This window comes from Lineus longissimus, chromosome 12, assembly GCF_910592395.1.
Source record: "Lineus longissimus chromosome 12, tnLinLong1.2, whole genome shotgun sequence".
Taxonomy (NCBI): domain Eukaryota; kingdom Metazoa; phylum Nemertea; class Pilidiophora; order Heteronemertea; family Lineidae; genus Lineus; species Lineus longissimus.
Genome location: NC_088319.1, coordinates 9,363,257 through 9,381,063, shown reverse-complemented (window position 1 = coordinate 9,381,063; position 17,807 = coordinate 9,363,257). Strand labels below are relative to the sequence as shown.

The 17,807-nt window shown below is 44.5% G+C and overlaps 1 protein-coding gene and 4 non-coding genes across 5 annotated transcripts in view; all 5 read left to right on the top strand.

Annotated features, from left to right (window-relative positions):
- LOC135497104 (uncharacterized) overlaps positions 1 to 17,807 on the top strand; it is a 235,352-nt gene that overhangs the window by 190,604 nt on the left and 26,941 nt on the right. The gene's annotated exons all lie outside the window — the stretch shown is intronic.
- On the top strand, positions 226 to 344 carry LOC135497504 (5S ribosomal RNA). Its single transcript, XR_010448907.1, has one exon. It is a non-coding gene; the product is annotated as a 5S ribosomal RNA (ribosomal RNA).
- On the top strand, positions 686 to 802 carry LOC135497443 (U5 spliceosomal RNA). Its single transcript, XR_010448850.1, has one exon. It is a non-coding gene; the product is annotated as a U5 spliceosomal RNA (small nuclear RNA).
- Positions 3,668 to 3,786, top strand: LOC135497412 (5S ribosomal RNA). The gene has a single exon (XR_010448821.1). It is a non-coding gene; the product is annotated as a 5S ribosomal RNA (ribosomal RNA).
- On the top strand, positions 4,128 to 4,246 carry LOC135497439 (U5 spliceosomal RNA). Its single transcript, XR_010448846.1, has one exon. It is a non-coding gene; the product is annotated as a U5 spliceosomal RNA (small nuclear RNA).

The window sequence follows — 17,807 nt, the reverse complement described above, 5'->3', positions numbered from 1 at the left end:
TGACAGAGTTGAGATGCGAGCTGTTCGGCGACGAGATTCTACTTCAAGACGATGAGTACGACAGTGATTACTAGTTACACCAAACGGTTCTTTTCAGAACCACAAAATATTTCCAAAGAGACCAACCTGTCACAATATAACATGTCAACAGAAATTAAATGTATGCAGTTTGTAATTATGTCGCTGGCCTACTGTTATAACTAGCCCAAAAAGTCGGCCTCTGATGTCTACGACCATATCATGTTGAAAACACCGGTTCTCGTCCGATCACCGAAGCCAAGCAACGTCGAGCGTGGTTAGTACGTTGATGGGTGACCGCCTCTGAATACCACGTGTTGTAGACTTCAGTTTTTTCGTTATTTTTTTCTCACAATTCTTCCAATATCACTGCACGGTTGGGACGGCTGGAACTGACCAAAGGTCAAAGGTCAAAGCTAGATAACGTAAGCGTGGTCATTTTTTGTATTTCCCTGACTTTTTCTCGATGATCCGCAATTGACATGGCCTACATGGATGAGGCGACAACTGACGACGAGCTGAATGATATGTTCATCAGATCATTACGAATAGCTTGCAATACATTTCTTTTGTCTACAGACTCAGGAACTACTCGGCATCCCATTTTCCAAAATCAAACACATAATGAACAACTTGGCAAGCTCTAGCCAACTCGGGCTGGACACCATCACTCTGGTTTCTCTTCGATTCCACGCATAAATCTTTCGCCTTTTACTAAAGATTTCCGTAGAGAGGAACACTCTAATGAGTCTATGGTCTCATTAGGGAGTTTTTTTTGTTATTCATGCGCGGTCAACCCCTAACCGTAGTTCCTAAAATCACTGATTTCTCGGTCCTTACAGTATGTCAGCGTTGATTCAGCAGTTGTTTTGGCAAAGACATGTTTTTTTTGAGTTTTTGAAACCTAGAGCGCTACTAAATAGACAACTAACAAGAAACTACGCATTTATACTGTTGTTGCCGACGTATGTGTACACTGAACTTGGGATGTGCGTCGGCCCCGTGTTGAAATGCCGTCCAGTGCCAGTTGGTGCGTTTTTCGCTGATTTGTGCAAAATTCAACATATCTCAAAAGTTCAATGGTTGACCCTCGATTTTTTTTTGATTTTTGTATAGCGTAAGCAACTGTCTTTCATGGGAGAATGGTCTCTGCAAGAATTATTCAGGAAGAAATGTATAATATTTGGGGTTTTTCGTGATTGTCCGGCCCAATTGGCAATATTGCCATTTGGGATGGTGAACAGAGCTAGGAGCAAATGCGACGCTAATGATTTATTTAAAGAAATAAAATGCCCGATTTAACATCCTGCAGAATCAGGGGAATCGGGCGTTTCCAGTGATATACGACACAAATGGGTTGTCCTCATGCATTCACTTTGAAAACTCATTTTAAAATAGATGTTACGTCCTGTTAATGGGGCACGTCATCATCGCGTACATTTGGGAAAAACTCCCTAACGAGACCTATAGACATTTTTGCAGCCCTGCCATCGCAGGGTAGTTAATGCCAAAGTGACTCCAATCCAACCAACCTCATACCTCAAAGTTATAAACTGATAAGCTGCCCCCCTCCCCACCACCACCGTCATCACCGCCCAATAGAGAATTTAGTCGCACACTGAAGAATGATTTGCCTTGGCGAGTATTAAAAGTTTGTTCGGACTTGCGGTCAACTGGGATGATATTCACTTAGTGACGTCATTGGTCCGTCTGTGATGACGTCACCAACAGGCCCAGCATCGTTTTCTTTGGCTAGCAACGGGCTATTTCAAGGGAGACATTCGCCCCTTCTTTTTACATCGAAGCAAACTAATTGCACAGAATTATCTCATTTTACTATTTTGATTGGTTCTGAAAAGAACCGTTTTAATTATTATAAAGATTCATTCTACTCTTTTGCTCATAAGCTCCTCTTGCATTTCTTTTTGTAGTCGACTCTTCTCGGCGGCTCTTTCGCATGCATAGAGGTAAAACACTTGACGCACACCTTCTACAGTTGAAAGTTGAAGACGAAAGCTGTTGAACACGGCATTGGTCTTGCTATTGTAGGCTCTCTTGTATCGGGCTTGGAGTCTGTCAATCTGTCTATCGAGGACGCCGATTTGTCGCACCGATGTTTTAAACTTTCTCTCAACCGCTCGCAATCTCTGGTCAATTGTGGTTTTCATGGTTGGTAATTTTCAAGTTAACCCGATGGTCGATGAATTAATGGTGAAATAGTGAGTTGATTTGGATTTTATACTCTACTCACAATCACTCGGTGAGAAAAAGTGCCAATTAGGCCTATTAATTGCCATATTGGTGATTTTAACTCACTCCTCAGATACATTGAGCCCAGGCCTATACAATTACATGTATTTGATTACAATCAAGGCGATATCATTGCTTGGCCGGTGAAAAGTATCAATCAATTTCGGCTGAATGAGTAATGTCAACTCGAGTTGACATGGCAATTACGCTGCCGGGTGACACGCAACCGCACAAGTATAAATTGGACGAGATAACCCGTCCCAGTTCACTATTCAACCTGTGAACATCGGAAAATATCAAACCGACACCAAAGAAAACATGGAAAACTCAACCAAGTCAGCGCAACTCCACCAACTTGAAGAAAAGTTTTATAAGGCATGCGACCAGATCGTGATGATAGACAGAACGCTTCAAGACATAAGGCTGAAGTTACATAGACCTCACGTTTCATCGACTCACGGCTCATTTGTCACTTGTCATTCGTGAGCTGATGAATGGACATTGGAAAACCTATTGGCCTGTTTTCATTGAAGTGAATTTTGTAAGTTTTGCCCGCATTCGTCGCCTCACGTCATTTCATGTCATTTCACGCGTGAGGCGATGAATGGACATGTTCATTCTTTGTGAAATGAGCTGGCAAAGAAAATGGACGTCCATGTGCATTTGTAGTGATATCGCCTTCGAAACTGTGAGTATAGCTACTTTTCGGCATTTTCATTAGTTTACACATTAATACAATAGCTAATTTCGATTGGAAATGAGAAACAAAAAAATGCAAAAATGCAGCACTTTTATGTACCACATTGTTCTCGTCCGTCGCCTCCGCTTTCTATTCCCCATCGGGAGCAGCATGGCTGCATCACTTCTTCTTCTGAGTCCATGTGCGTCGCCGAAAAATCCAAGTGACAAATGAACAAGCGAAAAATGATCTGTATGTAAACCGCCGCGGTCACTCGTGACAAATGAGGAGTGACACGTGAAAATGAGCCGTGAGTCGATGAAAAATGTGGCGTGAGTAGCTCATTCCTATGTAACATCAGCCTAACACTCCGGTACAACCACGCTAACGAGGAGGGTCACCGCTCGATGCGCTACAACAGGCGACTCCAGCTTGTAACCCTTGAGGGTGTCAGGGCCGCCTATTACAAATTTGCCGAACTCACTGCAAACAAGATGACAGAGTTGAGATGCGAGCTGTTCGGCGACGAGATTCTACTTCAAGACGATGAGTACGACAGTGATTGCTAGTTACACCAAACGGTTCTTTTCAGAACCACAAAATATTTCCAAAGAGACCAACCTGTCACAATATAACATGTCAACAGAAATTAAATGTATGCAGTTTGTAATGATGTCGCTGGCCTACTGTTATAACTAGCCCAAAAAGTCGGCCTCTGATGTCTACGACCATATCATGTTGAAAACACCGGTTCTCGTCCGATCACCGAAGCCAAGCAACGTCGAGCGTGGTTAGTACGTTGATGGGTGACCGCCTCTGAATACCACGTGTTGTAGACTTCAGTTTTTTCGTTATTTTTTTCTCATAATTCTTCCAATATCACTGCACGGTTGGGACGGCTGGAACTGACCAAACGTCAAAGGTCAAGGCTAGATAACGTAAGCGTGGTCATTTTTTGTATTTCCCTGACTTTTTCTCGATGATCCGCAATTGACATGGCCTACATGGATGAGGCGACAACTGACGACGAGCTGAATGATATGTTCATCAGATCATTACGAATAGCTTGCAATACATTTCTTTTGTCTACAGACTCAGGAACTACTCGGCATCCCATTTTCCAAAATCAAACACATAATGAACAACTTGGCAAGCTCTAGCCAACTCGGGCTGGACACCATCACTCTGGTTTCTCTTCGATTCCACGCATAAATCTTTCGCCTTTTACTAAAGATTTCCGTCGAGAGGAACACTCTAATGAGTCTATGGTCTCATTAGGGAGTTTTTTTTTTGTTATTCATGCGCGGTCAACCCCTAACCGTAGTTCCTAAAATCACTGATTTCTCGGTCCTTACAGTATGTCAGCGTTGATTCAGCAGTTGCTTTGGCAAAGACATGTTTTTTTTGAGTTTCTGAAACCTAGAGCGCTACTCAATAGGCGACTAACAAGAAACTACGCATTTATACTGTTGTTGCCGACGTATGTGTACGCTGAACTTGGGATGTGCGTCGGCCCCGCGTTGAAATGCCGTCCAGTGCCAGTTGGTGCGTTTTTCGCTGATTTGTGCAAAATTCAACATATCTCAAAAGTTCAATAGTTGACCCTCGATTTTTTTTTTGATTTTTGTATAGCGTAAGCAACTGTCTTTCATGGGAGAATGGTCTCTGTAAGAATTATTCAGGAAGAAATGTATAATATTTGGGGTTTTTCGTGATTGTCCGGCCCAATTGGCAATATTGCCATTTGGGATGGTGAACAGAGCTAGGAGCAAATGCGACGCTAATGATTTATTTAAAGAAATAAAATGCCCGATTTAACATCATGCAGAATCAGGGGAATCGGGCGTTTCCAGTGATATACGACACAAATGGGTTGTCTTCATGCATTCACTTTGAAAACTCATTTTAAAATAGATGTTACGTCCTGTTAATGGGGCACTTCATCATCGCGTACATTTGGGAAAAACTCCCTAACGAGACCTATAGACATTTTTGCAGCCCTGCCATCGCAGGGTAGTTAAGGTCTCACTAGCTAGTGGTGATCAGGTCAACATTGGTCCCCCTTAAAAAAAAAGTTCTTCAATCTCAGGCGATTACCATGGATACAGATGAGCCTATCATATCGCTATTGCTGCATGTTCAAATGTCGGTGTCCTGGGTATTTTGTGAAGAGGTAGCTCTGACGATTATTTGAGGAAAATATCAGCTTCTTCTGTGCACGTCCGCAGTGACCAGGCCTCGCATGCTATGTATAGCTCAATCGGATGTTGACATGAACTGGTTCCTGTCAGAGTGCACATGTTCTCAAGGTGAGACTTCGCGGTCAAAATGCTCAAAGAAAAGCCGCAACAGCACCCTATTTTGGTATCAAAATTTAAAATTGTTATTATTTGGCTTTCTCAAGGTGATAAGTAGAAGTTTATAAAAATATTATTTCACCATCCATGTTAATTGTCAAGTTATAAGGCGGCAAGGTGAAATTTTCAAAATTTTCATCGATGTACAGGGTGTCTCATGTATTGTGCTGCCCCCATGTTCTCATGACTGAATTACTTGATAACAATGAAAGCTGGCCAGATGTATTCTAGAAGCGACAAGCTATTCAGAAATGTATAGGTTTATGTGTGAGAGTGATATACTGCAAGGTCGACAGCCACTTGAACAGGGGTATGCATGAAATGACGTCGCGCCATTTGTGGAGCCAGGTAGGCCCGGCCATTGCACTGGCTAGTGAGACCTAATGACAAAGTAACTCCAATCCAACCAACCTCATACCTCAAAGTTATAAACTGATGAGCTGCCCCCCTCCCCACCACCACCGTCATCACTGCCCAATAGAGAATTTAGTCGCACACTGAAGAATGATTTGCCTTGGCGAGTATTAAAAGTTTGTTCGGACTTGCGGTCAACTGGGATGATATTCACTTAGTGACGTCATTGGTCCGTCTGTGATGACGTCACCAACAGGCCCAGCATCGTTTTCTTTGGCTAGCAACGGGCTATTTCAAGGGAGACATTCGCACCTTCTTTTTACATCGAAGCAAACTAATTGCACAGAATTATCTCATTTTACTATTTTGATTGGTTCTGAAAAGAACCGTTTTAATTATTATAAAGACTCATTCTACTCTTTTGCTCATAAGCTCCTCTTGCATTTCTTTTTGTAGTCGACTCTTCTCGGCGGCTCTTTCGCATGCATAGAGGTAAAACACTTGACGCACACCTTCTACAGTTGAAAGTTGAAGACGAAAGCTGTTGAACACGGCATTGGTCTTGCTATTGTAGGCTCTCTTGTCTCGGGCTTGGAGTCTGTCAATCTGTCTATCGAGGACGCCGACTTGTCGCACCGATGTTTTAAACTTTCTCTCAACCGCTCGCAATCTCTGGTCAATTGTGGTTTTCATGGTTGGTAATTTTCAAGTTGACCCGATGGTCGATGAATTAATGGTGAAATAGTGAGTTGATTTGGATTTTATACTCTACTCACAATCACTCGGTGAGAAAAAGTGCCAATTAGGCCTACTAATTGCCATATTGGTGATTTTAACTCACTCCTCAGATACATTGAGCCCAGGCCTATACAATTATTTGATTACAATCAAGGCCATATCATTGCTTGGCCAGTGAAAAGTATCAATCAATTTCGGCTGAATGAGTAATGTCAACTCGAGTTGACATGGCAATTACGCTGCCGGGTGACACGCGACCGCACAAGTATAAATTGGACGAGATAACCCGTCCCAGTTCACTATTCAACCTGTGAACATCGGAACATATCAAACCGACACCATGCCTCTGCGTATAGGCCTCCTCCTGTGTGTCGTTCCATTCGACGTTGAAGTTGCCAACCAAACTGTGTCCTTTCGAGTTCGAAAACCAGGTGAGGGATGAATTTACCGTGATGTTTACGGTCGCGTGTGGCGAAAATCAAGCATACTCACCTGGCACAGGAGTTAACGTTGATCAATAAGGACGTTCTCCCAGGTACCCGCTTCTCGGCCCGTTGGCTAAGATAAAAGTATCAGTATCATTTTTCATCTTTGCTACAATATCGTAAATTTCAGAAGGACCGGGGAGCAGCACGTGCAATATTCATTTTATTTATTAGATTTTCGTGGAATTTCGTCCTTATTCGTTGTGGGATTCCTTTGTGTTCGATCCTTTGTGTTGACCGCACTTGTTTACTTTGCTTTTACTTCGACCGCACCCTTACATATACACTACACTGTACATAGATTTTAGCCTTAAGCCATGGCGTCGTCGTATGCCGGCGCCGTGGCCCAGCAGGAACACGATGGGCCCTATGAGGCAGAGGTGGTTTATATTATTAAACGAAGCTTGGTTTCAGTAGATTATAGAACGAACCATGATGATGGAGATATAAAACAATATATGATTGTAAAGGCGTTAATTGAGAATGGGATCCCCATAGGAAGTATTAAAACAGTTTTAAAAGTTGGTCAAGGACACTTTAGTGTCAGGTTCCAAAAGGGGGACCCGCAAATGGATGAGGTCCCAGCGGTTTTGGACATTGACGGGGTAGGATTTTGGCTCGAAAAGGCAGCTGACTTTGAAATCAAAAGGTTCCACACGAGTAGGTACGTAAAGGTCCACAATTACCCGGGAGAGTGTGACATTGGATGGATAAGAGAGACATTACAAAAGTATGGCTTAGTGAAAGCAGCAAAGAGAGAGATGTTGAGGGAGTACAACACGGTAGAGTGGCACGGTGACAGTTGTCATGAATGTGGGGGCTAAGGTCCCAAAGGTAATTTATGTAAAGGGCAACAGACTTGGTATAGAGGCCAAGAAGACGAACTGAGGGGAGACGCCACGTGCTTTCGCTGCAGGAGAAAAGGGCATTATCGGTATGAATGTACAGAGCAGTTGGGGTATAGAGCAGACGAAAAGGAGAATGAGAAGGAAGACGACGCGGAAGGAAGAGTACGAAGTGTAGTACAGAGAGTTGAGCAGGGAGAGAAGTATGAAGGAGAGAAGAGCGAAAGCGTGGTAGATTGGTCAGAGAACAAGGAAGGAAGGGTCGAAGATGGTGAGAAGGAGTTAGGCGAAGAGAGCGAGAGTAGTGCAGCGGGCAGGTGTGAGGAGATGGGAGAGAGTGTCGATGATGGTGAGAAAGAGAATAGTGACGAAACAGGGAAGGAGGCAGCTAGAGATGGAGAATGGCGAGGTGTAGTGAAGGCTAGGAGGAGAGGGGAACAGTCAGTTTGGGACACGCCCACAGAGGTGGCAAACCGGCTCAAAGAAGCAAAGGACAGTGTAGAGGAGAGCACGGATGACGAGCTGAGAGACCTTTCCAAGCCGTTGAGTATAGACTTAAGGCCCTTTTCCACTACCGCACAATCTGTCCCTGTTCAACTGTGCCGTGCTCGGTCCGGACCCGGCCCACTTGTTTTGTACCATTTCCATTGCGCGCAATAATATCCAGGCCAAATTCTGGTGTCCACATCGGCCGCTGTCAGCAGCGCTACTCTCCTATTTTTGGAGTTAGGAATGTAAGTAAAATTCTCTAAAGATGGCCATTGTTATCAAGAACTTCCCGATACTTTTTTTTCATTTTTTCACTTTTTCCTGGCACTGCTTGCCATCACGTCCTTCGAATCCTGACATTGAGAGGGACACGGCGATTTGCGAAAAAATCTTGTTATTGTGGCGAGCCCCCTCCAATTGAGCCTGTATCGTCTCCTCGCCCCAAATAGTAATCAACTGGAGCGTTTCCGGAACGCTCCATGTTGCCCCTCTTGTTGTTGCTGAAGGTGCTGCTGCTGGCATGTTGTAGCGATATAAATCAATAACTTACGACAGAACTGCACAGTGACAGAAATACCGGGAAATGACAACGGTCAAGGTCATTAGTGAGCTTGCGCACTATTACTCAGATAAGTGGGCCCGGCCCAGTTCGCGTTTCCACTGCTGATTTTTATTGCCGAACCGTGCTCGACCCGGGTCGAGCTCACGTCCTTTTGGGGGGTTCGGCCCACATGGAAATGGCACCGTGCCGAGCCCGGTCGACCCATTTCCATTACACTTTTTTTAACCGAGCCGTGCTCGACCCGGGTCAAGGCCCGGCAATTTTTGATAGTGGAAAAGGGGCTATAGACTCTCCAACCAATGTCAATGTATTATTGGAAGGTTTCGCAGGTAGTAGGCCGACGACTCCTGACGGGGATGCCGAGCGGCTTGATGGCACTGGCAAGAGGGGAAATGATAGGGTTGAAAAAAGCCCAGATGACTTGACAAACAAGGCCCAAAACAAACAAAATAACAAAAAGCCCAACTTGGGAGTGACATCACGAACAAGGCGTACCTCGCCAGGTAAGAGTCGGGTTGCATCTGCGAAGCCTTTCAAATATTAAACAAAATGCATATTAAGTCTATGAATCACCTTTTCACCCTCATCGGCATATTGATCATGGCATCTAATGTAATAACAATAAATGTGAATGGTTTGTATGAAAAGAGAATTAGTGTTTTAAACAAAATTGTAAGACTCAAGTGTGATGTGGCATGTTTACAGGAAGTGCATGTGGTGCCGGACAATTTGGGACCATGGGTTAATCGGAACTATGGACTTCATTTCTACAGCAGTGGCCAGGCTCACGCCGGCACAGCTATTATAACCAAGACTGCGGTGGATAGGGAGTTCGTAGTTCCAGGGAGCTTGGAGGGGAGGGTGTCACATGTGGGTTTGAAGTCCGGTACACATGTACTTTCTGTTTACGTGCCAACACAAAATCGTAATGATCAGAGGAAAGCTATTATGTTTATCCAAAACTTCAAGGAGTATTTGAGAAAATTTAGGGGTGAAAAAATTATACTAGGAGGGGACTTTAATTTTGCAACTTTGGGGAAGGATCGGGGGACAGGTGCTTTATCACCAGGGGACATTTTGTACAAGCGACTGATACAGGAAGTTTTGGATACACATAACGTCAAAGATAGTTTTAGAGAGAAAAACCCACATTTAGAGAGTTACACGTACATGTATTTTAATGGAAAAACCAAGTCGAGAATAGATAGAATTTTTACTAATTTAGAGGTAGGTAGGGTTGAACATGTTCCGTTAGTTTTTACCGATCATTATGGTGTGTTGGCGACAATAGGGATGCATGGGAAGGTCAAAATGGGGAAGGGATTCTGGAAATTAAATAATAGTTTACTGGGGGACGAGGGGACCGTCAGGGAGGTGTCAGAGTATTGGGGTGAGTGGCAGAAAAGAAAAGGGGATTTTGGATGTCCAATAGAATGGTGGGAAAAGGGGAAACAAAAGCTACAGTGCATCTTTAAAAGCAATGGGAGGAGGGTGAAAAAAGAGAGGGAGGAACGAATTGTAGGGATAGAAAAAGAATTGAATGTACTGGCGAGGGAGTGGGATAGAGGGGTAGACAACATGGAAAGGTGGGGTGAATTGAGAGGGGAACTGGATACTTTGGAGAGGATGGATTTGGAGGGGGCAAAAGTAAGGGCGGGAGCGAAATTCATAGAGGAAAGGGAAGCGCCAACCACCGAGTTTTTCAAAATGGAGATACATCAAAAAACAGAAATAAGTCAGTTGAAGGATAGCAATGGGAAGGTTTTGAAAGAACAGAAAGAGATTTTAAACGAGGTAAAAGGTTTTTATCAGGAGTTGTATAGCAAAAAAGAGACGGACAAAGTTTTTAGAGACAGGTTTGCGTCGAAAATTGACAAGAAATTGAACGGGGAACAACAAAATAAACTGGAGGGGTTAATTACCACAAGGGAGGTTCGGAGGGAGCTGAGAATATGAAAGCGGGAATATCACCAGGGATAGATGGGTTGGGGAAAGAGTTTTACTTGGGTTTTTGGGACATTTTGGGGGACGATTTAGTAGAGACCATCAACAATGTATTTTTGCGGGAAAAACTGGGAAAAACAATGAAAACAGCTGTTATATCCATTTTGTATAAAAAAGGGGATCCAAGGGACATAAAAAATTATAGACCTATAAGCTTATTAACAGTAGATTACAAAATTATTACTAAAGTATTAAAGTCAAGACTGTCGGAGGTCATGGGCGACCTAGTGCACCCCGACCAGGCATGCGGAGTCCCCAAAAGATCGATCAACGATCAGCTGTTTAATATACAAACCATCATCGCGCATGCGGCGGAATCCGGGGGTGCACTGGTGGCCGTTGACCTCCGAAAAGCGTTCGATTTAGTGTCCCATGATTGGCTATTCCAATGTTTGGAGGCCATGAGGTTTGGCCATAACTTTGTGCGATGGATGCGGGTGCTGTATGCTTCGCCGGAGAGTAGGGTGCTGGTGAATAGGTTTCTGTCAGAGACATTCAGGGTGGGCAGATCTGTCAGACAAGGTTGCAGTCTGTCCCCTTTACTGTTCGTACTCTGCCAGGAGCCGCTCGCCTGCGCAATACGCTCCGACGAGCGGGTGCGTGGTATTAAACTGCCGAATATAAAACAACAAGTGAAAAGTATCGCCTTTGCGGATGATGCCACGCACCCGATTGCAACACCTTGCATACGGGCTCTCTTTTCCATTTACAAAGATTTCGGTCAAGCCTCAGGGTCCGATATTAATATATCTAAAACTGAAATTTTATTGTTGGGGGTTTTTCCCGCCAAAATATTCCGATAGAGTACAGGCAGTACATTGTAAAAATTTCAAATATTTTGGGGATACCGTGGACCAAGGCGGGACCTTGCGGGAATACGTATTGGAGAAAAATTTTGGAAAAAATGGGGCGGGCTATAAAATTATGGGATAAAAGACGCCTGTCCTTTGTCGGAAAGGTTTTGGTGGTTAAAACCGTCCTAGTATCAAAATTATGGTATGGTGCACGGTTAATGAAATTGTCAAAAAATTATTGTAAAGGGTTTGATAAACTGATTTTTAAATTTTTATGGTCGAATAAGACCGAATTCATCAAAAGAAGCACTATGGTGCAGTCGTTTGGTGATGGAGGGGTAGGGATGCCGCATGTAGCCAGTAAATGTCGGGCCCTGTTCATGGAAAGGTTGAAACAACTCTATAAAGTAGAAGATGGAGCGATCGCCCAACCATGGATAGGGTACGGCATTTACAAAGTAGGCATATCCTTGCGGCACCACTGCCCCGAAATCGCCAAAAACACGTATATGCACAGAGTAATTGGTACACACGGCGTGTGGGAGGAAATTTTATATCAATGTAAATCTGCAAAATTGAACATGGGCAAGTCCCACTGGGTTAAAACGAGCGCAGCCATTTTATACGGGGAAATTATGAAAAGTGGGCCTAAGATCCCACACACGGTGTGTACCAAATATTTTAATATTAACTGGAACAAATTATGGAGCAATATATGGAGTAACAAAATTTTACACAACAATGAAAAAGAATTATTCTATAAGCTCACCCACAGAGCATTGCCTGTGAAAAATGTTTTCAAGGGACTTCCGAATATTGAGAGAAACTGTTCGAGATGCTATCCCAGTCAAACCGAAACTCTGAAGCACGCCTTTTATGAGTGTGCGGCTATACAACCTGTTTTGAATTCGTTTACAAATTTGTTTAGAACGAAAAGATGGCCAAACATAAATTTTGAGCACATATCGTGCCCGGATTTTGCAACTTGCAAGGGAATAGACAAAATTGTGGGTGCATTGGGAATTTATATACATGTCATTTGGGGGGGACGAGCCAGCATTTGGCGGGGGAATCAAGATAATAGCCTGAACGAGTTTGTAAAACGAATTCAAAACAGACTGTAAGGTCAAGGTCGCAATAGTGGGGATTCCCCACTTTAAGTTAATTTGAATATTATTACAAAAACGTGCGAACTCCTGCGGTAGCGTGGTGGACGACTCGGATTGTCAGGGGCTGCAGATCTGAAGACCCAGGTTCGAGTGCGCCACTGGCAGGTACTTTTTTCTTTCCTTTCTTTGCAATTCTCCCATTTTTCTTTTTAGTTTTTGACTATTGTATCTTGGTTTGACTGGGGTAGCTATCTCATACGTACTGTAAATATGTAAATAGTGAGAGCACCAGCACCGACAGAGAATTTTATATGAATATTATTGGCAACGTAAATTAGCTTGGTACACAATCAGGGGTCCAAATGAGACCACGAGGTGGCTCGACCCCTGAACTAGGTAAACAAAATTGTAAATATCGGCCATTGAGCACATAATGCACAATGCTTTACTTTTTTAGTTAATTTATTGATTTAACGAAGTTACTATAATATAAGCACAGTTTTTCACTTCTACTTAAATTTAGTTATGCATTTATACAATTATCCATTGGTGCTAGAACAAAAAGAGAACGTTTATATACATTAAAATATGAAAACTAGTCTACAGTGGTGCTCCCACATATATATTAAAACACTCACTTACATTAAGGTGCGTCATTCATATTGTGCAATTGTAGTACTGTACTGCGAAATCGACGGGGCCGTCGCGGTGCCGAGTGCGGTCTCGCTAATCAAGCTGTCAACACCGGCGACGGGACGGTACCGGACGATTTCGCAGTAGAACGATGTCAGATTTATGTATCGGATTCAAGTTATTGTACATTTTTTGGAACAATAAATGACACCCACTGCGGGTTTAAGCTCGAAAAAAAACCGACACCAAAGAAAACATGGAAAACTCAACCAAGTCAGCGCAACTCCACCAACTTGAAGAAAAGTTTTATAAGGCATGCGACCAGATCGTGATGATAGACAGAAAACTTTAAGACATAACACTACGGTACAACCACGCTAACGAGGAGGGTCACGAGATAACCCGTCCCAGTTCACTATTCAACCTGTGAACATCGGAACATATCAAACCGACACCAAAGAAAACATGGAAAACTCAACCAAGTCAGCGCAACTCCACCAACTTGAAGAAAAGTTTTATAAGGCATGCGACCAGATCGTGATGATAGACAGAAAGCTTCAAGACATAACACTCCGGTTCAACCACGCTAACGAGGAGGGTCACCGCTCGATGCGCTACAACAGGCGACTCCAGCTTGTAACCCTTGAGGGTGTCAGGGCCGCCTACTACAAATTTGCCGAACTCACTGCAAACAAGATGACAGAGTTGAGATGCGAGCTGTTCGGCGACGAGATTCTACTTCAAGACGATGAGTACGACAGTGATTGCTAGTTACACCAAACGGTTCTTTTCAGAACCACAAAATATTTCCAAAGAGACCAACCTGTCACAATATAACATGTCAACAGAAATTAAATGTATGCAGTTTGTAATTATGTCGCTGGCCTACTGTTATAACTAGTCAAAAAAGTCGACCTCCTATGGTAAGCCAAAGCGGAATTTATTCAAGACTTTAGAATTACCATTCAAGAAGTTAAATATAAGTTCAAGAAGGAAATATATGTTCAAGACTAAAATATGTTCAACCTTGAATACTTTTGTTCAACCTTGAATGCAATATTCAACCTTGAACAAAATATATTCAACCTTGAACAAAATATATTCAAGACTCACGTGACCATATTCAAGACGCACGTGACCACAAAATTGATGACGTAGTTGCTCATGTTTTGATGCTTTACGGACTTTCCCGAACCCGCGTCCGGACTTTCCCGAACCCATGGTACTTGTGTTGCGTTTCGGAGCTCGAATTGTTCGCACGAGGTTTTGACACATGTTTGACACGTGTTTGACATATGATTTGATTTGATTTGATTTGACGTCGATTATGGACAAGGACAGAATCAATTTACTGGCTCATGCCAGTAATTTCGAGGATCTGCTGCGGGATCTGCGGAATTCGGCGACGGGTGCTCCCTCAGAAATGAGGGAGCTCATTCAGCAGGTTGTCGCCCACCCTGTTGTAGAGCAGTTGCGGCCACACAATGCGGCCACCACAGACAGGTTGCTAGGGGTGAACTTTGGGCTCGGCCAACCCGGTGCCTCATCCGCCTTGCCATCATCCGCCTTGCCATCAGCCTTTCCATCATCCGCCTTCCCATCATCCGCCTTGCCATCATCATCCCATACCCATCAGAATGTCAACGAAGAGATGGCAAGGATGTTCACCCCCACTGGTGGGTTTCGTGGGAAGAAGAGAAGGGTCCCCGGAACAGGTGCAGCAGCTGCTGCAAGTGCAGCCGCGGCTTTGGCCCAAAAGAAGGTGAAAGGTGAGTGTTTTTTAAGCGTGTAGCCCTACTGTTGTTCAGCTAGGCCTATCATGCACCCCACTGCTTTCATAGTACGCTGACTATGTACAAGGGCTCAAGAGGTAAGAGGCCTATAGACATACCAACCATTTGTGTGAGAACTGAGATGATAGGCCTAGAATGCAATTCAGCATCGGCAATGGTTTGATATTGCAGTGTCTCATGAAATCGAGGAGGTCGGCCAAGGCCTACATCCATATCGTCGCTAGGCTATAAGGCCCGGGATGAGGCCTTTCAGTGGTTCAATAAACTATGATTAGTAAAAAATAATGATGTCTATCATATTTCAGTGACGGTGCGAAAGAGAACAAAGGACGTTGTCCTACTGGATTCTGGCATGACTTCCAAGCCCACAGACAAGGAAGTTCTATACAACGCTGGCCGTGTGGCCAATTGCGTTGTCTTTTCAACGGACATGACCTCCCAGCAAGTGGAGGATCTTATCCTCTCCTTGTTCTGGGACAAGCTTGAAAAATTTCCAAAACCTAAGTAAGTTCACCTATTATTTATGGTATGGTTACAGCTCCACAGATTCAGAATCTGTGCAGCCTTCAATATGAGTTTGACTGTTTGTTTTATGATTTCAGATTCATCTTTGTGAAGGCGGAGAGAAATAAAATGTGACGGGGCCATATTATGGCTGTCGAGGCGCCCCATAGTAGGCAGGTGGAGCGATCTCTCTCTCTCTCCAGCATCTACCGTGTAGTGAGACCTGTACGCTAGTTCGCCCGTAGAATAAAGCCTATTCTCTAAGTTCATATCTTGGAGTTGAGTAAGTGCATGCCCATGACCCCACAATAAGTATTCGTACTTTACAGTGGCGCCCATAACGTGGGGCTACATCGAACTTTCGGCGAGAAATTGCTATTTTTCAGATGCCCGAATCCGACGGCGTGCATTGCTTTGTTCGTACGGGGCGCTCTGCGCATGTGCATTAATGTTTACCTGCACATGCGGCCCATTTTGCCGGATGACTTAGGGTTTACCAAGTTGTTTAATCATGGGCTCGGTATAAAAGCTTTGCTAAGGAGTTTTCCTAGTTATGCTACGAAATAGGCCCGGTAATTTGAGTTCGCTGAGCAGTGAGTGTGTCACGAACCGGTCAGTTCACTAGATCCATGGGAAGCCAACTCTGCATTTATTTATATGTGATATCCTATTCCTAGTGGTACAAAATGGGCTGTATTGCAGCTGTTTGTGTAGGGTTTACCACCCAATCAGTATGCAGCCCAAGTACCTGAAGCGGGAAGCAGGCTACAAACTGCGATTAGCAAGGGTTTACCTGTAATCGTAGTTTCATGTCCACATTCTACATTATTGTATGAAGAGAAAAATATTAGACATTAAGCTGTTTTGTTCTACGATCTTTTCATAAGTTAAAATGGCAGTGGCACACCCCAAATTAAAGGAGTTCAGTGGTGAACCATCAGAGGATTTTACCCTGTGGTTCAAACGTTTTGAGCCGTTTGTGCCCGCTGCAGCAGATGACGCGGCGGCGGCATGCGGTGCTTCCCCTATATTTGACTGGGCGAGCTTTTATGACGCACGATAGCCTCCCAGCCGCCACCAAGGCTGATTATGCACTGGCCAAACAGGCATTGAGGGAACGCCTTGACCCCCAAGATCATGCACTCTTGCGACGACAAGAGTTCATGACGATGAGCCGTGCCGAGAATGAGATGATTTCGGCATTTGAACTGCGCGTCCTTAGGAAGGCTTCGTCAGCATTCGCGGATTTTCCTGAGGAGCACCGCAACACCATGACCAAGGAACAGTTCATGAGGGGAGTAGGCAACGCGGAATTACAGCTGCATTTATTAACTCACAACCCCGAGACAATCCGTACTGCTGTTCAGTTGGCTGAGCAGTATTTACAGGTACGGAAGATAACCATGCCTTCCCAGGAACCATCTGTGGCTGTGCGCCGAGTACGTGACCACCAGGAAGAAGGGGTACCCTCTCCTGGGGCCACATCCGAATGTGGGGATGAGCTCAGCATGCTGCGAGATGACGTGAGGAAACTTACGGCACAAATGGAGCAGATGATGAAGATGCAGGCAGGTGGCCGGGGCCAAGGGCGTGGCCGCAGGGGTCACCGTGGTCAACGCCAGGCCGGCTATGAAAATCGGGGTCAACGTCCAACCAACTCTCTGGATAATGGGGGACATGGTCAAGGCCAGTGGGAAGAGCGACAGAGGACAGGGTCCCATGATCGGCGTGCACAGCGCCAGCCCATCTCACTGACTGGAGAAACTGGGTCCCAGCAGAGGAGTTACCCTGCCAATGAACAACCGGGCCAGTTTTACAGCAGGTTTGATGGCAATTGTTATAATAGTGGGAAGTATGGGCACAAGAGTGCCGACTGCTGGGGTCCCCGGCAGTCGGAAAACTAGCATGTGCTGCTGATGAGGGTCGGTCAGCAGCCCGGCATAAGAAAAAGACTCAAAGAATTGTTCCAAGGGCCCTCATGGCCATCAGGGATCAGGAAATTCCAGTTTTGTTTGATACTGGGGCTGATATTACCCTGATGCGTGAGGATGTGTATCAGTTGTACTCAGCAGAGGAGAGAGGGCCGTTGATACCTAGGTCAGCCGCCATCGCCTCTATTTCCGGGGACATGTTGCCAGTCTTAGGAGTAGCAACAGTCCCTGTGGTATTGGGTTCCCTGAAGTTGGAACATCC